The 22,912-nt window shown below is 37.3% G+C and overlaps 1 protein-coding gene and 1 long non-coding RNA gene across 5 annotated transcripts in view; one reads left to right on the forward strand and one right to left on the reverse strand.

Moving 5' to 3' along the window:
• NKAIN3 (sodium/potassium transporting ATPase interacting 3) overlaps positions 1 to 22,912 on the forward strand; it is a 333,546-nt gene that overhangs the window by 260,145 nt on the left and 50,489 nt on the right. The gene's annotated exons all lie outside the window — the stretch shown is intronic.
• On the reverse strand, positions 7,567 to 9,996 carry LOC135289497 (uncharacterized). Its single transcript, XR_010352266.1, has 3 exons — positions 9,668 to 9,996; positions 9,222 to 9,591; positions 7,567 to 8,021 (listed from the first exon to the last, which is right to left on the reverse strand). It is a non-coding gene; the product is annotated as an uncharacterized LOC135289497 (long non-coding RNA).

Consider the following 22,912-nt stretch of genomic DNA (forward strand, 5'->3'; position numbering starts at 1 on the left):
GCTTTCAGCAGTAGAGCTCTACCTTTTGGAGTCTCCCTTAGAGCCTGAACAGAGATTCAAAGCCTTCAGGGAGGGAATGAAGAAAAAAAATGTGCCAGATGAAGAGACACTGAACTTCTCTGCTCCCTGTCATCTGGAAACATTTTTTCATTGAATGAAGGCGTTTTACAATTGCAGCTATTTCTTTCCTCTTTTGAGCAAGTCACCTCAGGCACCACTTCGTCCCACAAAACCTGCAGACAGGTGATAGGAAACCTGGGGACAGACTGCCTGCTCTCCAACCCATTTTTCAGTCTCAGAACAGACAAAAACGTCCTGCAACTTGGAGTCTGACCTTGCTTTTGTTGACACCTGCAATGCAGGCTGATTGACAGTGACTGTCTCATGCATCAGAAACAATTACATTCCTCTGTCTGCTCCTGCTTCCACACCAACACCTGCTCCACAGATTAGAAGCCCCCTGATCTACAAAGGAAGAATTTTTGAACATGGTGGAGATTGATGACTTCCATTCGGTGAGAAATTGAAGCACTTTATTGTGAAAAGTAAGGGAAAGAGACAGAGTAAATAGAAATATCCTCAAATGAGTTGGAATCTTTGTAACTTAGCCTGGTTTAGATGAGCTGAAGTGATGAGGAAGGTTGTACAGATTTTTTTTTCAGAGAAGAAAGTATGAGCTTTGATTTAGGTTTTACTTGAGCAAAATTAAATATGCAAACAAAGCAAGTGGGATATGGGATTATCTGCAAAGCTTTGAAGTGGCAGTTGGAGTGTGTCCATTCTTATGATCCAACATATTCAAAACAATAAAGATAAAAGTAATGCTTTACATGGAACATCATCTGTGCCTTTAGCATATGCAAAGACTGCCTTGAAAAGTTTTGCACATTTTCATGGTGAATTAACCCTTTTTAAATTTTTTTCTTTTTCTTTTTTTTTTTTTTTTTTTTTTTTTTTTTTTTTTTTTTTTTTTTTGTCAGATTGCCTTTCATTTGAGGAAACAGAGGCTCTTGAAAATGAAAGTACATCTGCACAGTACAGGCTCCCTTCCCCACTGCTTTCATCTCTTATTTTTCTGTTTATAATTTGTGGCTGAAATCAGCATTTCAGTCCCTGGCTCAGTTTATGATTTTCTGATAAAAGAGAACTTTCAACAGCAAATAAACTGAATACTGGGGAACAAGCAGAAAAAAATATGAAAAGACAAGACACATTTAGGGCTGAGCTTGACTGTTTACATCTGTCAGAAATAGCAGACCTTGCCAATTGCCCCACTTATGAATATGTTAAATTGAAACTCAAAGCCTACACCTGAGTCATATCCATTCTGAACATAAAATAGAGTAAAAAAAAAAAAAAGGAAATGCAGTATTCCTTTTTTGAAAGTGTATACTTAAGTTGCTTTTGTGGATTTTCTCTGCTTGATGATAGAATTCCCTACCAGGAGCAAAAATATAGGATGCACATCTATAATATATTGATTGCCTTTACAGAACACATTTGTATGAATATAAACTATACAGCATATAGTTTTGTCCTTGAAGAATACATGTCCTTCTAATCTGTACGATGCCAGGTCCCTGAGCATTTGCAGTCTTACATTGTCAAGTTCAAATTCTAGGTGCTTCAAGGAGCTCAAGTAGAATTTTGAAAACTAAAAAAGTGTTTTGTAATTGTGTTCTATCAGACACACAATATAAACACAGGAGCTGGGCTGGTTTACATCAGAATGCATTTGGTTATTCACTACACAATGAACTGGATAATCCTTTAAATATTTATGAGTAAACCACAGAGGATTTACTCTTTCTTCCAGCATGTGGAGATTTTATAATGTGAACCATGTAAGTTCAAACTAAACCCTAATGTTTTGCTTGCTACTTAGTACTTCTAACAGCATGGCTCTGCATTACATATGCCTATTCTCTGGACAGTTATACACAGTATTTTGGGGTGTAATTCAGGAATAACAAGGCTATGACCACCTAATTCTCAAAGCCAATACATGCAGCATGTATTGGAGAGGATGTAAGGTAGGAACTGCTTTGCATTTCAACCTGAGGCAGCATCAGCTGTGGATTAGTATTTTTTAAATGAGTAATTCACATTGAACAATAATTCTAGCGAAAGGTAAAGGAGACAAATAAATAAAACCACAAGAAATGTTCAAGTTAGACTTTATTGGTTGGATTTTTATATGTACAATAGCTTTAAGAATGCCAGCTGGCAACTTTATGAGCCTTATGGTCTGCAAGGCTGCCCTGTTCCTGAAGTGGATCTTTCATTTCATTTCTGGTATTATCACATGGACTATGCTCAAGTCAAATTTATTAGTAATATCTTTCAACTGAGAGTAATTTCAATGGTTCCCTCACTGACCTTACTATGATTCACCTTTATTCATCAAATAGACTAATTTACTCTCTTTGCAGAGCAAGGCATTTGCTCCCTTCCCACTTTTCTCTTACCTGTCAACTTTAGGACTTCTTTTTCATTTGTCAGTAGTTTTGAACTGAGGGCTAAGTCATTGATGTTCCTGTTTTGACATTTCTCTTTTCTGCTCATCAATCATGTCACTCTGAAGAGTGGATATAGGCAAAAATCATTAGCACCAGTTTATGCAGAGGAAAGAGGGAAGAGGAAAGCACTCAGTGTATAACCTCAATATAGTTCCTGCAATAATACCCTTAGTACTGATACCATGCATCTGTGTTAGTGTTTCATTTCTGATGAGAGTTTGCTTTTACAAGACACCTTTCAACCACGCCAGCTTGTTCTGCTGGGGTTCACATCAGGGAGACATCTCCATGTACATGATCTGGATTCCTTCTGCATGAATCTGAACTGGAAGAGGAACTCCTGGAGGACACACAAGGCCTGAGAGCCTGAAACAGGCATTCACCTGATGGACCAGACCAGAGCCAGTCTCTAAGTTAAAGGCAAACCAAACCAGAAGAACCCGGTATGTGTGGAGCTAGGCTATGAGATTCTCAGGTCCAGCTGTTTGACTGTACAGTTCAGTGCCTGTTGGTCTGCACCACTGGCTGGTGTAGGCAGATCCCTGGTCTTCATGGTCATTAAGGCTGCCTAGCTTTACAAAATATCTTCCACTCTCATATAATTCCGCCAAATTTGAGACATTCTGCCTAAATTTTTCCTAGTATGATAATGTCTGAACCTTAATTATCTCAGGTATCAAAACTGTTCTGAGAATGAGATAAAGTTTTCCACCTTACCAATTAGAAAACAAAGATCTTTGTTGTAGAGCAGGAGTTTGAAGTCTGCAGGGAGGAAGACATGAGGGGAAGTCCTCAGTATTTTTGCCCTCTTCACTACACAGAAATATGGTGGAATCCTGTATCAGTAACTGCTCTTAAATAAGTCTCATTCATTCTCTGATTATCCTTTGATTGTTATTATTAGATTGGAGTAGACATTAGAAAAAAAATTTAATGTTCAAGTATTGGAATAGGGTGCCCAGAAAAGTGTTTGAAAAAAAAAACCAACATTTAGCTGTGGTGCTACGGGAGATGGTTTAGTTGTAGGCCTGGCAGTGCCAAGGCAATGGTTGACATTAATGATCTTAGAGGCCTTTTCCAACCTTAATGATTCTGTAATTCTGTTTTAATTCAGAGCTGGTTTCATCCCTTAGGGTTGTCTTGCACTGACACCAGAGGTGAGTTGCAAAGGCCCAGCAAATTGTTCACTTAGTGCAGCTCCTCCAGGAGTGATCAAAAAGCATTGCCTCATGCTTTTGCTGATGACAGTGAGGAGGCAAGGTAAGCAAGGACTCACAGAGAAAACAGAAAAGTGAAAAATGTATTAAGATGCTTCTAATATTGGGTGTGCTCTTTAGAGAACACATATAAGCTGACTCTAAGCAATACATTCACAAAGTATATGAAAGTATTTCTTGTACATATTTTGATCCATCCTTCAGAGTTAGTGTTAAGCACCTTTCCATATCAGTACCTGAACTGTCATGCAAGCCTAACCTAGCCTGACATTTCTAGGTTAAGTGTTGGCTCTAGTTAGTGTGTCTGAACTCAAGTGAAAGAGCATTACTAATTAAGTACCAATTTTGAAATACCCAATTCTCTTCAATGGTCTATGCATTTATGTAGACAGTAATTGACACTGGGCTGTCTCATACCTGTTCATATTTAGGAGTAATTGCTGTTTACTCATTCTCAAGAAAAAAAAAAAAAAAAGGATGCACAGACTAAGAAGAATTGCTACTTGCTGCTCTGGTGACATGTACCATACAATCTAGGGCAAATTAGGCTATCATTCTTTTTTTTCCTTTGTAGTGTCTTTGCTAATTTTTCTCTCATCTTTCTGATTTTTTAAAAAATGCTTAAGAACTTCAGAAGGTGATGAGCACCTCCCAGACTGAACTCTTTGATATAGACATGTTGGCTGAGCGATTCTGTTTGTACTTGTCCAGGTAAGCACAATGCTGGTGCTTAGCAAAAAGAAACACCCTCATCTGCCAGTGAGGGAGATAAGACAGCTCTGGAAGAAGGGTGCTCCATACAGCACTGGCCAGGCTCCTTGTGTGCACCACATGATACTGTAAGGTATTTTTCCCCACTCTTAGTTATTTTCATTTCTGCAGTGAGCAATTGCTTGGGCACTGTGTTTAGGCTTTCTCCAGTGAGAAACTTCAGAAAATAAGTAGTCTGTTTAAGAAAGAGTGGGTCATTACTTTCAGCACTCTGTTTGCCTGATGATGGGCTACTGTCATGCAGGCACAAGACATGGTCAATAGCAATCAGAGACTTATCCAGATCTTCTTCTGGATAATTTAGTGACAAAAATCCCTCATGGTTTAGATACTGAAATTAATTTATCTTGGAAGTTATAATCCTGAATAAATAAGAACATGTTGCATTTGTCATTTCTTAATTGGCATTTTGATTTTCTCTGAACATTCATTCACTCAAGTTTTAGTAGTATCTTGTCTGTGAGTTATGATTTACAGTGAGACCCGTGGTATGAAGCAGACAGAGAGCAGTGATGCCTGTCACACAGGCATGTACTACTGCTTTTTAACTACCAGGCAAAGATTTAAATGAGCAAGCAGCCTTCAAAGAAAGCATCAGTCTCAGTAAGCAGTAAAAACCTGCTGTCATTAACACAGTTTCAGCTGAGCAGACATGCTCAAAGCAACACTGAAGATTTGGAACTGGGCAAGTACAAAGCATCAAAGGAATGCACAGACACCGTAGAAATTCCTCATGGCTTTTTTTTTAAGAAGTACATCACAAAGAGAGAGGACAATAGTATTCAGCTAAAGAGAATTTTCTGGTTCTTTTCCACCATTAATATCTATGATTGTGCACTCACAGCCTGGGTCTGTTAAGTTGGAGTGAATATTTAGAAGGCCCAACTACTAGCCGTAAGTAATTACAAATTGTTTTTTCTCACATTCATTTACAAATCTTACGTCAATAGACTGTGCTTTTTTCAGGAAAGTTGTTCAGGAAATCTTCCACATAAATAAATTCTAGACACAACTTTTTGATGGTACAAATTGTACTTATTAGCTGGAAATTGGTTATTCAGCCCTGTGCTTTAAGGCCAGTTCTCTAAGTATATGAAAAAGACTGTAATAGAGAAGAGTACTATTAAAATCAAATGCCAAAACCCTTGATTCTCTCAGGGACTCAAGAGGAAAATTTCTTGTGGGAATAAAGATGTGTCAGAACTTCAGATTTCCTGTTGGTAAGGTAGGATTTCTTTTCATTGACATGTTTTTCTTTCATAAATAATTTCTGGATCTGGCTACAATATGTCATCTTCATGAGCATTGTGACACTTGCTTTGAAAACTTCAGGTTTGCCCTACTTGTTAGCAAGCCTGGGTGGGTTCCAGCCCAGAAGTGACCATGCCTTGTCACGGGTGCCCCACAATACTTGGCTTGCCAACTTGACTGTGGTAGAGGCCCAAAGATAAGAGGAGACTAAATTCAGCACAGTGTGATATTGACATGGTTGTATAAAGGGCTAAAGGAGATGTTTGATGCACTATGGCATCAGCACCATTCTAGTTGTCCTCCTGCTCTTCTGAGCTCTCAGACTCCTTACTCCCACCCTGCTACCACCTACTGCTCAAAATAGGACAGGTATGGAAAAAATACACAAATACCTAGAACTTCTCTAAGACAACACAGCCGTGGCACAACGCTTGTCTTCTCAACCACTACATAGCATATTTTGGTTTGGTCCTTGTTTTTCTCCGTGCCCAGGGTTAGGGGACTTCATGGGCTGCCCGGGTTAATATTCAAGGGAAAAAAGAACATTTATGGCAACAGCAGAAAAGAAAAACTAGCAAAGAAGAGAGTTGTCTTGTGGTTGCATGTAGGGGTTTTACTTTGACCAGATATGAAGTACTAAAAGATGAGTTGTCCAATTTTTATTTCTAATTTTTTTGTAGTCTGAAATGCCCCATGTGTTGGTTTGAAGGAATGAGAATGAACACCAGGGTGTCCTGTATTGTCTCTGCATGGAGCCCACCCTGCCAGACCCAGCCATGCAGCTCTCCTCCTCCCGCTGCCATTTTTTTTGCGCCTTCCTCTTCTATATTAGCTCTGGAGTTAATAACAACCACCCCTTCCTGTTTTCTTGTTGCCTTTCTGCAAAGAGATCTCTGGTGCCTTTCTTGAAAGGCACCTCCAAAGAAACAACAAATTTGAGAAATGCACAAGGAATTATTTGCTTTGTTTAGACCCTTTTTACCACTATCAACTAACCCATCAGCATGTCAGGGAGACATATAGGCAGTAATTAGCACCTAGAACCTAGGAGGAATTCCTTAGTTCTTTCATTCTGTTATCATACACCATAAACACATTTTGCTTTTAGCTTCCTAGCACAATTCATGGATTTCACAAAAAGACATATGTGTCAAAACACTGCTCAAGCTCCCAGAATTCTAGGAAGCCTTTGGAATAAGTGTTTATGAAATATATAAGAAAAAGTAATGAATGGACATTGACTTATTATCTTCTTTGTATCTTTTTCCTGTGAGAAAGTAGTCTGTGGGGTTAATTCACAGCAGATATAGCTGCTGGGAAAAACAGGTAAATAAACAACTGACCTTGACATATGGCCATGGAAACAAAAATCTGCTCTCAGTTTATCCTTTTCTAGACTGCAATGTTTATAAGTATGGTTCAGCACTACATATGTTTGCTGGAAAGAAAATTACTGCTGCTAGCAATGCTTCCTTTGGTAATTTAATATTTGTTTATTTAGCATATAATATTTGTTTAATAAGACATTACTGAATAAGTGAAAAATGTTCTGTGGTATTTCAAAGAGATCACTGGGTCTTGCTTTTGCACTGAGGCAAGATCAAGTAATGTTTGCCATCTTTTATAGTTGTTCATGCAATCTGTTCTGCAAAGTCTGGCTATGCCAGCATTTCCAGTCTTCCTAGTTAAAATTCTTATAGATAGAAAGTTTTCCAACCTAAGTGGTTTTTACTAAAATTGTAAAATTTTAGTAAAAAACACTTTTTACATTCAATGGACCACAGACAATTTTTTTTTCTATTTCTCTTTAATTTTTTCCACATATTTAAAACTACTATCATATGTACAATAGTCTTTCTTCTCCAGATTACCTGTACTCATTCTTCCACTTGCAACTTTCAGTCACAATTGCCAAGTCTGTGATCATTGTCATTGCATTGACTCAGATCATTGCTTTGGGTCCTCTGCAGTGTTTCCTGAGATGTGGTGCCCAGCAGAAAACATGGTAACTAAGTCAGTCTTCAACCACTGATGTCATATTTGTGTTGGATTCCCAAAATGCATCATTTAAAAATTTCACCCACCAAATGGTGGGTTGAGTTCGCCTCATTTATATCATAAGTAAAGTGACCTTCCTTCTTCATGGATTGCTTCTGCTCTTATGGTATGACTGTAGAGAGTCCCTGAGCCTGGGCCTCTTCTGTCTTGTCTAATCTTTGGTCACATCTGTCTGCTGGCACCTGTGAGGCTTTAGCCCAGGCACCTACAAAGGTTGTACAAAACACAGGAAACAGATATCAAACCAAAGGTTGTAGCTGGTAAGAACAAACAAGGTTCCTTTACATGATTCCTTCTTCATGTCTAGTAGCTGATTTTATAACAGATGTTATTATTTTGTCTCGTGTATTTTATGTTACTATTGAGAAAATTGCTAAAAGTCAATTCCTCCATTTAGAGACTCCTTAATATAAAAGGAGCATTGTGTAGCAATCCTAGGAAATGCCATTTTCCCCTATTATGCAGAGCAGTGAGAGGCAAAATGATTTTTCAATTACTTTTGCTGTAAATGAAACATGCAGAAGGTATAGATTCTCTCTTAAGGAGGTCAGTGTGGGAACACAAACAGTTATGAGCCAGTAAGAGATATGTAAATACTATCATCTTTGTCATCCTTTAGTAAATATTAGTGTGAAATATGTTATGAACTGTCTAATGTAGCCTGAAATTACCCTGTGAATTAGAAGCAGGAATATTCCCTCTTCAGACAGACCATGTGTCATGGTTTAGGGCAAATTTGGGAGGAAACCTTTAAATGGGGTCCCTCTAGAAAGCAAATTCAAGCGGCCCCTCCCCCAGCTGGTTCGGGAAAAAGATTTCCTTGGAGAAAAGCAGAAAAAACCTGTTTATTGAACAAGCAAAGTATTCACAAACATAAAAAATTAATAATATTAAACAAGAAAACCTCTCTCTGTTCTGAAGAGATGGCAAATTCAGAAAGTGGTGAAGTATAGCTCAGGTTCACTCAGTCTCTTATCAGTCCCTCCAGCACTGGAAATGCCGCATCCCAGGCCCCGGTGGACCACAGGTTTGAGCTCCCAGTGCTCTTCTGGGTTTTCTGCCCAGAGCAGGTTTGAACAGTTCCAAGAAAAAGAAAAACCACAGTGCAGGGAACTTCACTGCCTCAGCTAGATAAAAACTAAGTTAAAAATGAGAGGAGAGCTCTGTCCCACTGTCCATCCAACAGCACGGTCCTGGAGGCAGAATGCAGAGAACTGAGTGCAGTTTCTGCACAAACAAACAGTTTTGCAGTTTCTGAAAACAAACTCCATACTTCTTTTCCCCACCATTCACTCTCAGAACCAATCTTAAAGGTTCAGAACTTAATATTCAGCATAAACAGAACAGACAACTGGGGATACAAGCACCATAAAGTCACCCTAAGACACCATGGTTTGCCTCCTACCTCATATCCTTGCTCTGTGAGGCCATGCTTTTCTGGCTGAGCAGCACCCGAGTGCAGGGGGAGCCCAGCAACACCTCTGAAGGAGCTGTACAGGAAATAAATCACCAGATGTGCACAGAGGCAATAAGGTATCTCCCATGGGCATTCTTATGAGCTTTTCTTCCCTGATGAGGCACTGCCAGGGTCATCCCTTCCTTGTGCTGCGTTGTGCAGTCAGTTCTGTGTTAATAAGGGGCTTAGTCCTATGAGCTCTCTCTGGTGTTGGCATAACTTGTCACACAGAATGTCAACATGCTCACCATGTTAGTCACAGATCAATGTCCTCCCTGGCTCACTGCTGAGCCACAGGCAGTTGCAAGAAAGGTAGACACTAAAAGAAAAGCCAAGCAACAGTAGGGTTAATAATGAACAAAGGCAAAGATGTGAGTCAGAGGCATAGGACTCACAGATGTGTTTCATGCAAGCTGTCAGTCTGATTTGAAGTAATTGAGGTTCCCTTTGAAGACAAGTGCTTGAGAGAAATATGGAATGAAATAAAAAGCTCCGAGCAGCTTCCAGGCTGCTGAAAACTTGCAGCAGGCTCCAGCAGCCTTGCAAAGCAGCAACAGAGAGACCTGTGAGCAAGTTAGGGAAATCAAGTCAAGCTGGCTGTTTCTGATATGAGAGCCAAGCACACTGTCAGGGCTGCAGCACAAAGCTGTGCTGATCTTACTGCCTGGAGGACTGGTCTTCCTAAGGGGGCTCTTTGAGCCAGGGAGCATTCGCCTCCCCTGATTGCCTTCAGTCCTGCGTCCCATTGATGAAGCTGTTACTGAAAGGGGGATGAAAGCATGGGCACAGCTGGCAGGGCCTTTAATTCTCCGTATTAGGATGAGGCATTGCAGCAGCACTAAGTGTGTATGGTGGCAGGCAATTAAAATCAGCTTGATTCAGAAAACGTGAGTGAGCTTCCCAGCCTCTGCTTTTGCAATCAAGCTTGCTCACCATTACAACACCTGCTAATGACTGCTTCACAGGGTTGAGCATGGAACACCTTGTATAATTTAATAGGCATCATAAAAACATCTAATTGAGCACCTACATGCTTCAAATGAGCCTGTGGACCAGTGTCTGAGGCAGACCTGCCGGTGGAAGTGAGGCCGGGAAGTGATCCCAGTTTGAACTTGTCTCATTACATTGGTGCTATCTGGGAGTGTGATTCACATGCATGCAGGCACTTTTTTTACATTTATGGTCTTTTCTGCCTTATTACCTTTTCATAGAATGCTTTTACAAGCAGAAAAAGTGAGAGGGACATTGCACTTTGCCGACCTATGTCTTGGCTTGTTATGTTCAAATTACTCACAGGATTATACAACCTGCATATATTGCAAGCTGATATATGTCTCCAGGAAAGAAGAAACAATGTAAATAAATTAAGAGTTTTGTAAGATACTGATTTTGTTGAAAAATTACATTAATAAATATTGTCCTCCTCAGAAAAGCAAAGTTCTGCAGGAATATTTTTGCAGGAATTATAAAGTGCCACCCTTTCTCAGGGGTTGTTTCAATGGTTAATCCAGTTGGCTTCATGAACAAACAGCATTCTGCTCCCAAAGTGTTCAAAGAAAACATTCATATTAACCTAAATTGTTTATATAAATGATAACATATGTTCTCAAAAATTCTAGTATTTCCTTCTGTCTGGGTTTTGGTTTTGTGATTGAATTATACAGATATGAGCCCTTAGAAGATCAATGCATAAAAACTATTATTATAATAATAAAAGTACATAAACATTATATATTGTATAGATACATTCATAAATACATACATTTGTACAGTTACTTCAGAATTCTAAGCTTGTGGAAAGATATTTAAAAGTGGGAAGATCAATTTCTTAAAATAATTTCAAACTGTGCTTTGCTACAAAAATAATCAATCACAATTTAAATATTTGTATTGCTATGGGGAATAATGTGGCTCTGTTGGCCAACTTGTCCTCCATTTTCTGGATAAAATATCAAGAATTTTAGAATTATTATGACCTGTAGTTTGTTTGTTGAGGAGAATGAAATGGGGAAATCCCTTTAAATTTTTAAAAATTTTAATGCAATCTTATTTTCAAAATAATCTTTACACATCATAGTTGATTAATATGCTATTTAAATGATAAATAGTTTAAAGGTTATTACGTTTCTTTAGCTTAATTTTGGATGAGAACTTTTTCAAAGGTCAGTTTGGTAAATTGCTTTCAAGGGAAAAAATATACTGAAAATGCAATTTTCTATTGAGATAAGTTAGCAGACTTTTCTGCACATAGTTCTGTTCAAATAATCACCAGATGTATTTAAAAAGACGTATGTTTTCCATATTGTATCAAGATACACTGGATAGCAGGACAAGCAAGCAGCATCTGCTGCTAAATTTGCAAATTTCATAAATTTGTGATATACATGCTTAAAACAAAAATGTTCTTTTGCTTTGGTCAGTTTGATAAAAAAATACATTCATTTCACAAAAATAAAATAAAATAAAATAAAATAAAATAAAATAAAATAAAATAAAATAAAATAAAATAAAATAAAATAAAATAAAATAAAATAAAATAAAATAAAAATTTTGAAGCCCAGCCTCTGACCTTAACCTCAAGAGATGTTTGACAGTGCATTCCAAGTGGGTTTGAATGGCATCCTGGTTCAGCTGTACACCACCTGCCCCTGTATCCCAGGGTTGGCACAAGACTTGACCTGTCTGCTTGACATCTCCTCCCACCAGTGCTCCCCATCCACTGACTTGCTGTCACGTGTGTTACTGTGCTCTCTTTCCATTCTAGCCATGCTTTCCCAAGGGCAGCCACCACTCCCTGATCAATGCAGCTCCCTTCAGAAGGCAAAGGACTGTAAGCATGAAGTTGTCAGGACAGAAAACAGGCAAGCACCAAAAGTTTCTCATTGCACAAATCATTAAGAGAAACTCAGCGATTTTGTAGGTCAGTCCAGGCAACACATTGTGGAGAAATTTAAGAGTTTACTGCCTAAACCAAACTGACAGAGGAATTGTCTGTAGGAATTTTTTTGAGAGGAGACTGACTAAAATACCACTGAATCACAGGGATAAAGATGTCCCTAAGTGTTGAGCATCTCTGCATCCTAAAAACCACTGCTCTTGCTTCCATAAGACATCTTTTCTGTGAGATCATTCAAGTTTGTCTCACAAGATTTCTTTTTGCAATTTGAATATCATTGTTCAATTCCAACAGTTAAAAGAAGGATCAAATTCAACATGTGATAGCCTCAAAAATCTACCAGAGTTTGATTTAGAAAAACATTTGAAGTGACCCTTGCTTCTGGCTTTTTAAGGGGTAGATCTCTGATCAGCTAATTAACTTGCCTCAAAAGTCAGTATCACTAACAAAATCTCCAGAAGGAGAAAATTAAATACCTGCTCTTTCCACCAGCAATCCACACTTATTTATTCAAGATATCAAGCAGTTTGTTTTAATTTATTTATCCAAGTCACAGATATTTATATATGTTACCTGCATTTCAGCGCAGACACAAATTTTGCCATTAAAATTAAATTCTCTATAAGCTCAATATTAATCAGACTTTTTTTTCCTTGGGCAGCTTTTCTAACTGGACCCATTTTGCCTAGTTGACTTTTCCTTGAATATGAAAAAGAAACAACAATAAAGAGCTAGGGCACTACCTGAAAATGCCTCCTGAGTCACTTTAATGAACCCAAGGCACTGCTCTATGACCTAACATTTGGTTAAAACCATCTGACATTTTGTTTTGGTCACGGCTATAAATTGTAGCAAATCTCTCAGCTTTAGGAAAGAAAAGTGCTTGGGGAAACCAGAGAGCCCAGTGTCTTTCTGTCCTTGAGAAAGAGTCATCAGAGGAAACTGGGACTGTCAGGAAATACTGAGCAACCCTCATTTCTCTTCATGACCTCAGTGATTTCACATTGAAAATGGTGAATCTAAGCAATTTTTCACTGTGTCCTGCTCTGAGTAGAGGCTGGGTTGGCTCTGACCTCCTGCCCTCTTTCTGTCACTGCTCTTAAAAGAGAAGGTAAAAATTAGCAGTCAATTTCAAAGACAGATGCAAAAAAAAAAAACAGTTCTTCTGGGCAACATCAATACAGGGCAAAAGAAGTCTGCTTCAAACAAATCTGTTTTTAAATTATGGTTATAATATTTCCCATTGTTTAATGTATGGGTAAAAAATCTGATTCTCATTATATCTCACCATCACAAATATTTTGAGATTCTTTCATCTTTTAAAAGTATTTTTACTTAGATATGTGCATATAAAATACTCTGATATCCTCTCCAAATTAACATACAGGAAAAGATGCTACAGCATCTAAGAACTGTGAAACATGAGCACTTGCTCAGAATATACTGAAGTGCAGAAAGCCTGAATTCTATCAATTCTATCATAATATATTTTAACAAAATTCTAATTTTTCCTTCTTTAACTTTTTTCCTCCTGAAATAATTTATTTTGTGTCAGCACTACATCTAAACAATGCATTATCACCAGCAGCTCAAAATGAAAATTAATCTAAACTGTGTTTAACTGCCAAAATTAAATATGTGTGAAGTTTGGCTTTTACTTATTAAATAGCTTTATTTTAAAGGTGTCAAGAAATTCCTGTTGTTATGCCAAATGAAGATATATTAAGTCATAAATATAGGCATAGAGACAGAAATTTAGGAGTTAAGTGTTATGTTCCCATTTCTCAAGTCTTAGTTGGACTTTTCTTAGGAATTTCATCTTTCTGAATGTAAAAACTCCATTTCTTACCTGCACATATTTCTTTATTTTCCTCAAATATTCTCTTTGTTGGCAGTTTCTAATACTGAGATGGAAGATTCTAGACGTGGTTATGTCAGTTCTCTGTAGAGACGTGGGTCTTGTGTCCTTGCCTACACTGTGGGTAGCCAGCACAAAATCATCCTGGCTTTCTGTTTCCCAGCAGATTCACAGCTAGTTTACAACCTGTATATCTCTTTAGTCTCTCCTAGGATTATTACTTTCCAAGTATTTCCATCAGAAGAAGTTATGGTTTAGATTGCTATTTTCAGAATGTGCTGTCCTGCTTTCGTTTTGAAGCTCAGGCTCCTAATCCTGCTCATATTGCCACCCTATTCCTCATTATTCTCTTTTCTCTGCATGTAGCTTTTCCTAGTTTAGCATAATATGGATAATTTGGGAAACTGTGTATCTCTTTTTTTACACACCATCAAATCTGGTCTTTTCTCTGAAAAAAAACATTGACTTCTGAGTGGACTAGATGGTTGCTAATCTAGAGTCCACTCAGCCTTACTCACAATTTACTGCCTGGTTTTGGACCAAGAGAGTAAAACTAAAATTATGACTTCACTTCAGCACAATACATCTCTTTTTATAAATAGGTCTAGGGTTTGGAGGTTGAGTAATTTAATTTCTCAGCATGCAAAAATATTTTTTTAACCTTCTAGAGTTTAGTGGGGTAAAGCAAGGTCAGTTTACTCATGGTGCAACTAATTTATGGAACTGTGTCATACAAATGGATTTATTCTGCTGTTAGTTGGGAAGAGTGAATTAAATAATTAGTTAATACACATATACATTTATTTTAATAATACATTTGCTACATGTGTTCACCTTGCAGTATGTATTTTAATTCACAATATCAGACACATTCTGAATAGAAGTTTTTCATTTAGACAATATCTATTAATAATATTGTGGTGCACAGTGAGCTACAAATAATCTTACAGGCAGTGGTAATATGTTGTTCAAATATTAATGAAAACATATTAATTTAATTCCTAACCTTGCTCAGTTAATCTTAAATGGCATAATACTACCAGTCTCCCAAGGATAAAGCCTGCACAGATACTGCCAATAAATGGAGACAAGTATATGCCATTTGTTTAACTGCATAACTGAAAGTTCCCTCTAGGCCAGAGAGAATAAAGGTCTAATTTTCTGCCACTAAAAGTGATTTTCTCTTCACAGAGAGCTGAAGGATCTACTGTTTTCTATTCATTGCCGCTACTGCCAGACTTTGTTAATATCTATTTTCTGAGAAGTGCCAGCTAAGAGTCAAAGGCTTAGGCTGTGTTAGGGAGGCTATGAGGGATGCTGCTTTGTTAGAAAGGCTATGAAGAACATTTCTTGAGGAATTAACATGCATTTTTAATGAGTGTGCACTCTTGTGTACGTCCAGTGACAGATTACTCATTCCAGTCTTACGAAGCACATTTTGCCCTTCCAGATACTGCCCTCCACTTTTGTTCCTATAAATAGTTGTAAGTTCATTTCTGAGAGGTCCAAGATGACTGAAAAAAGAGGATGATTTGTTGTTCTGATAAAACACAAAGAAAAAATAAAGCTGTAGCCATAATACAGTTTGAGATAACAGTGGAGGAGAACAGAGGAATTTAGAACTGTTATAAGGGGAGAAGTAAGAAGATTAGTTTGTGTGCAAGAATACTGATATGAACATAAAAGGAAGGAAAGGGAAGCTAATCAAAACCAACTTTAATATTTTATATCAAAGTAACTGAGATAATACAGTAGTTGAAAAAAAAGGAATATGAAAGTACTTTCTGTGGAAGAGGTGCAGAAGTTTTGCTTTTGGAAGTCTCAACATACCTGAAAATAGGGAGGGGGAGAGAGAGAGACATAAAGTGACATGGTCAGGGATTCACACCATGGATGAAGACGTGTTTGAGAGCTGTGACTGTGGATAGCATATAAGGGACTATAGGAGCTGATGGGGATTAAAAACTAAAGGAGAACTTGTGGGGACAAGGAGAGACCATGAGAACACCAAGTGGAGAAGCAAGGACATAACAGGATGGGTAACACGGGACCCTGAACTTGGCACAAAGATGCAGCTGACATCATGATCACATGATCTGAGATGTAAGAAGCTATAGAGGATGGAGCAGAGAGTATGGAGCTAACACATATTTTTAGAGAAAGTAAAATAAAAAAAACTTATGAGAATAAAAGGAGCTAATATGGGACGAAGAAAAGAACACATGTCCTATCTCTGTCCTTCAGCCTCAATGGACTCATCCATTTTATCAGCAAACTATAGAGAAAAGTAGTAGGATTGCAGCAGTAGGATGTGCAAAGTCTCTTTGACAAAGACAGAGCTGAAAAGTGGTACAAAGCAGTAGCCTGTGATGTTTAGGGCTCCCACTAAGGAGAGGAAGTGAAATGCTCATTTTATTGTAGACAGCAGTGTCTATACTGTTTCTCTTGACAGGCTCTCTAATTTTTTTGAATTTCAGTTGAGTAACAAGCTGAAAGTTTTTGGTTCTCCACAATGTATGTGGGAAGAGTCATGACAGCTTTTATCTTCTACTTCTTTGCCCTGAGATTCAGGACTGCATTTGGGTTTAAAGACTATTTTCAGAGTAAGGAGGTCTCTTGGCTCTGAAGAATAATGTTTTATCTCCTCTTTAGCAGTACATTACTGTGGCAACTTTTATTCAGATATTTAGACGAAAATGCATCCCAGAGCTCCCTCAAGAGTTAAGTAATCCAGGACTGCAGAGAAAGAAACAAAGAAGTGCTTTTTTATAATCTCTGGGGATATGTTAGGCATGCTCAAACTCATTGAGTTTGGCTTTATTGAAATAATTCTTATCAATCTGACTGTGAAACAAAGGAAGGTGTGAGACAGGATTGAGGAGCTGAAGACTCAGTCCTAAAATCTTTGCTCATGTAAATAATCCTTCATTTTGTTCATAGACTTGAATTATGTGGTTCTAGTTGCCAGAGGAATGTTCATGGCATTTAAAAACAAAGTGAGGGTTAGAAACAAAAAGTTTAAAATTGCTTCTGGTATATATAGGGAGATTAGACCAGCTGGTAGACCTGAAGCTGATTCATAATGAGTGCTGTTATTTTTTTACCCTTAACATGCTTTCATTTTCATGTGAATTTTTAAATGGAAAGCCCTCAATGAATGAGTTCCTTAGGAATATCAAGGACATACTGGATGCAAAACTTCTGAATACAGAGCTATAATAGCCTCATTAGAGATGGTCAGTTAGAATTCAGGAATATTTCATTTAACCAGGCTCAATGTTAATAGCAGTCTACATTCAGTGATGTAAATTATTAGCAACTTCAGAAGCCCCTGATAAAAATTGACAGGCTAAACCCTTGCTAAAAGCCTTAGATTTGGATCCAGAGGTAGGCACAGGACAGCTGCAAAATTAGTTAAATCACCATAAAAAGAGAATGAGGATGCAGAAAAATGGAAATCAATTTGTCTTTTCAGCAGGTCATTTTGAATCCCTTTCTTTTCTCTCATTACTTTGATAGTGGCTATGAAAAAAACTGGCCCATTTTTATTACATATATATTTAAAGGATGTGATTTTGAAAGATCAGTCTGTACTTTTGTTGGTGTGGTTTCATGCCCATGTTTAATTGTAGAAATTTTTTTCCTATTTGAAAAATGATGTGTTCAGAATCCAAACAGGATTGATTTTCTTTTCAGCACAGGGTTTACTTATCCAATTTAAATGTTGTCTATCAATACAAATGTATTTTAGCAATACAAAAGCAAAAAGCAGAGATATGGAGAATCACATAAATGCATATATTAGGAGCTGACAGAAAAATCTTCTAAAATTAATTGTGTGTGAGTGTTACTTTTGTTCCACTCTAGGTATATTATTCTGATCATGCTAGATAGTAGCTCGAAAAGAAATATGTTCATAAGGTAAACTTGAAAGAAAACAGATCTGGAACAGGTGCCTGAAAATTGCAAAGCCATCATCATATTGAGAGCCATGACTATAGTAAATGGTCCAACAGTCACAGCTGAAGAAATAAAAACACTGAAGCTGTTTAAACAAGAATTAAATTATATTGTGTGGGAGTGAAGGGTGTTGAAGTCCACTGCTAGCAGATGAAGCAAGTATTGCAAGTACTAATTATTTCTGTTCGACTCTTCTCCTTTTGTATATGAAGATAATTACACTCTTAAGTTGTTTGATTAGGGAAAAAAAAAAGGGGGAATGGATAAAATTTGAATGAATACTTAAAAATACTCAATGAGCTTCCCCATACTTTCTGCTTACTGTAATAATGGATGTAACATGCTATGCCTCTGACTGATTTCAGGAAACTTTATCTCAGCTTTCCAGTGTGGGAGGGTACTAGAGCCTCCCTGTCACATGTGTTAGACATCTGCAAAGTAAACACAGGAAATTACAGCGTAAGGTGGTGATGGCTTGTGGCACTTCAGTAATGCACACTGGAAATACAGCTCTTCTAATGCTCCCCTACATCTGGTCAGACCTTTGCTCTCCAGAGGTCTCCCAGATGAATTGCAGTGTGTTCCTGCTTTCACCACTGCTAATGGTTTGATTTCAAAGCAATCAATCATTTAATTACTAATAAGAATTAAAAGTCAGGAATGACAGTTGTGTGCAACATAGTTCACTCACACAAGCCAAGAGCACATGGCAGCAACCATACGTGTGTGTAGTTCATTAAGCATCAAGGCTTAATGAAACCCTAGGGAAATATTTTTCTTTTAAATCTGTGATTAGAGATACTGGGCTGAATTTGACAAAATGAGAATGGATATTGTGCAAGGGTTTCACTTTTTTAAAAGACATGGCAGAAATTAATCTTTTTATATGATATTTAGGCACTGTGGCTAATGACCAAAATTTGTCTTTTCAGAAATCAGGTGCTTTTGAGGATACAGGACACTCAAAACAAGGTGTATATATGTATCAAAAATGGCATTTTTAAAACAAAATCCTTGTATATTCTGCCGTTTTATTTTTCTCATGTAATGCTCTCACTATCTCATTTTTTAGTTAGCTATGAGAAGAACATTTTATGTTATAAAATGTCAGTCTCTCATTATGTGCTGGTGTCCATCTTCTCTCTCATGAAAAATACATAGCTCTATGACTCTTTGTGCACTCATTTATTAATGGCGCAGACAAGCTCATACTCCCCAGGCCATAACACTTCCCCCTATGATTCTCCACTGCGTGTGCTTCTGGAGCACCACAGCCAGGTTTTCCTGATATTGTTTTTTGTTTCGGTTTGCATTTGGTTTGGTTTGGTTTTGGGTTTTTTTGTTTGTTTGTTTGTTTTTTTTAAGCAATGAACCTGAAGAAGAGAAGTGAAAGGGAAGGGAACAGACATTCTGTTAATCTTCAACCTTTCCCTTTTTCATTTTTCTTTGGCCAGCTTTCACTGCTAAAAGTCTATGCAGTGACTCCTCACCATTTTTCCAAGAGCACTGATTGTTCAAGAATAGAGCACTGTGTTATGGTCTACTCTGTCTTTTATTGTGCTTGAGCTTCTGACACTTATTTCTAAATGTTCTTATGATACAATTCTGCCTCAAAACATTTTCCCTGACAGTTTTTATTTCTCTGCTGCATACTTCCCAGATTTTCACTTGACTGTATAAAGAAGGGCCAGCATCTAATTAGAAGATACTGCATGTCTATCAGAAGGGACTGAATATTGCCTCTGGCTACCAGGGTATGAAGGAAACATCTATCTGCGATTTTTTGGTCTCAGTCTAGGTTGCTGGCTTTCTAAACCACTGCAAGTAACTCAGTAAGTGAGATAGTTAATGAAAATAGCAATTATCATTTACTATGTTTTTCTGGAGTATATGGCAAACCAATTCTTACTCTAAAGCATCAGTTCTGCATTAATATGAGAGGTTTTTTTGGTGTGCCATAAAAAACATTTTATGCCCTTGGCAAAGACAGTGTCTTTGCCACTGAGAGAACTGTACCTAATACTACACCTCAGGAAAAAATAAACAACAAAAAACTGTGTCAAAAGGAGAATATGGCTTAATTCTCACTTCACACATACATTGATGTATTTCTAGTGCTGTCAACTGAGTGACCTTTGATTTGTGTTATGGAAGATTAAAGCCTCGTCCTATATTTATCAAAAGCTGGCTTTATGTATATTTTTATTATTTGTACAGAAATGAAAACCCAAAGAATTCAATTACTGTCATGGTTTCATCTGAGTTAGAGGTAATTTTCTTCATAGTAGCCAGTACAGTGCTGTGTTTTGGATGCAATATGAGAATATGTTGATAATTCATTGCTGTTTTAATTGCTAATTGCTAAGCAATGTTTACCCTAAGTCAAGGGCTTTTCAGGTTTCCATTCTCTGCCACTGAGCAGGTGCACAAGAATCTGGGAGGGATCACAGCTGGGAGAGCTGACCTGAACTGACCAAAGGGATATTCCATACCTTAGAACATCATACTCAGCATACAAACTGTGGGAATTGGCCAGGAGCCACATATCCCTGCCCAGGAATGGGCTGGGTGTCAGTCAGCAAGTAGTGAGCATCTGTATTGGGCATCACTTCTTTCTCTTGAGTTTTATGGCTCTCTCTCTCCTTTTCGTTACTATTATTAACTTTATTATTGCCATTAGTATTATTAGTATTACATTGGTGTATACTATTACATTGGTATATCACTATTGTTATTAATTTTATTGCTGTCATTAGTATTATTAGTATTATTATATTTTGCTTCAGTTATTAACATGTTCTTATCTCAACCAATGAGGTTTACTCTTTTTTTTTTCCCAATCTCCTCCCCACCAGGGAAGAGGAAGTAGTGAGCAAGCAGCTGCATGGTACTTAGTTGCTGGCAAACCATGTCAATAACTTAGAAATAAAGCTTCTTTTGGTTAAATTAGGGGTGTGCATAACTAGTAAACCAATGCAATTTGTTTTCTTTGTAGGCAGATATTCATTTCCTTTCCTAAAACCATGTTTGCCTTATCTTCTGTAAATATGAACTATAGCTAACATATATTTTACTATGTATACATGAAACTCATGTCAATTGAAATTAAAAAATGCAAGTGACTTATTTCGCAGTCTAGCTATTTAAAAATCTCATCTGAAATATGTTACTGAAATCTGATTTTATAGATAACTCTTATCACCATCAATACAGCCTATTTTATTATATTTGTCATGGGCAAAAGTGCAATAGATATATTTACTAGTTCTAAGACTATCCATACATTTACGATCTTGTAAAGAATAAATCTGATTTTTTTTATGGAACTTGAGAAATTTGGAGCTTTCTTTCATTTGCTGTTAACAACAGAAAAATATGTAAATGAGTGAAGGAATAAAGCAGGCTCGCTTTACAAAAACGAGATATAAAGAAGCTGATATAAAAGGTCTTTTATCTAGTGTAATGCAGCGCTTCTGAAACAAATTGAGCCTTTTAGTCACCATATGGCACTTTTAGAGCTCTATTATTGTCCTTATATCCTAGACCTGTGCTCTAACCAACCAAATTTCCCCTCACACAGTGCCTTATTTATTTCGTTATGTGCCATTCACATTTTGCATTTGACCGCTGGTTCTGATTGGAAGGAAGAAAATGAATCTTCCCATAAGAACAAATGGGGATGTTAGTGAAGACAAGAGCTGTAAAACTAAGCAGCTGTCTCCTGCTTTTCTTTATTGACCAAAGGAAAAAAATCCAAACTGCTTTTATCCTGTAGGTAAAACTAGAAGCAAAGTATGGTCCCTTGAAGAGAGGTAAAATATCCATTCTAAGCATAAATCACAAGAGATACTAAATTCTTATAGTTGAGTCATCATCCCTGGAGGCATCTTCAACGTGTGTAGATGTGGCACTCAGAGCATGGCTTAATGGTGAATTTGGTCATGCTAGCTTAATGGTTGGACTCAATGATTTTGGGGGTCTTTCCTAACCAAAGCAATATTATGATTCTAGAGGTCTAAATCTACTGGATTAAAAATAGTCACTGTAAGTATAATGATATAATATGATATGTAAGTATCATAACATGTAAGTATATTATAAAACATATATTTATAGAGTTAAGGAGAGATGAAAAATAGAGCCTGATCTGGGGAACTCTGAAATAAATGTGACTGTTCCCTTCTATACAAAAATAGACTCTCAATCAAATCTACAAAGACATGACTTATGAAGGCTTTTCATTTTCTGAATAACTGTTGGAAAATTAACACAATCATTTATTTCTAGGGAATGTTTCACACTCATTCAAAGTCATGATAAAAGAGCATCAGACAAAAATATGATTTTAATCCATATTTTAGTAGAGAAAAAGAGAGACGTAGGAAGTATAAAGGTTGAAGACTTGAGGTTTGAGGTCATAGGTCCTTCGTTTTAAAGGAAAGGTCTGATAAGTTAAAAGAGATAATGTACCCTTTACATAAGAACTTCCAGCATCTCTTTCTGTGTGCTTTCTGGAAGTTATCAATTCAAAGTAAAGATATTTAGGTTAATCCTGCAGGTTAACCTGTCAACAGAGTAATAATGGATATAAAAAGAAGTTGAGGAGAAAATGGTGCTATCTTTTTGATTGATAAATATGCAATGGATTTGACAAAAAAAATTCGTCAAGCATCAAAATCCATCCAAATCTTCTATTCAGTTAATGTTTCCATAAAGAAACAATGTGACAGGGTCCTGACTAACAAACAAGGAATGAAAGTCCAAGATGAGTGCTCTGCATGGCTGATCACTGCTTGTGCAGTGCAGACGGAAACCCTCAAACTTCACACACCAGGAGAGTTTTCCAAGCAGGAGCAGTCCCTCCAGGCATAGCAATAGCAATCTGCTTTCAGAGTGGGAAAGCCAATTTTGGAGAGTTCTGACCGT

The sequence above is a fragment of the Passer domesticus genome, chromosome 1, assembly GCF_036417665.1.
Source record: "Passer domesticus isolate bPasDom1 chromosome 1, bPasDom1.hap1, whole genome shotgun sequence".
In the NCBI taxonomy this organism is placed as follows: domain Eukaryota; kingdom Metazoa; phylum Chordata; class Aves; order Passeriformes; family Passeridae; genus Passer; species Passer domesticus.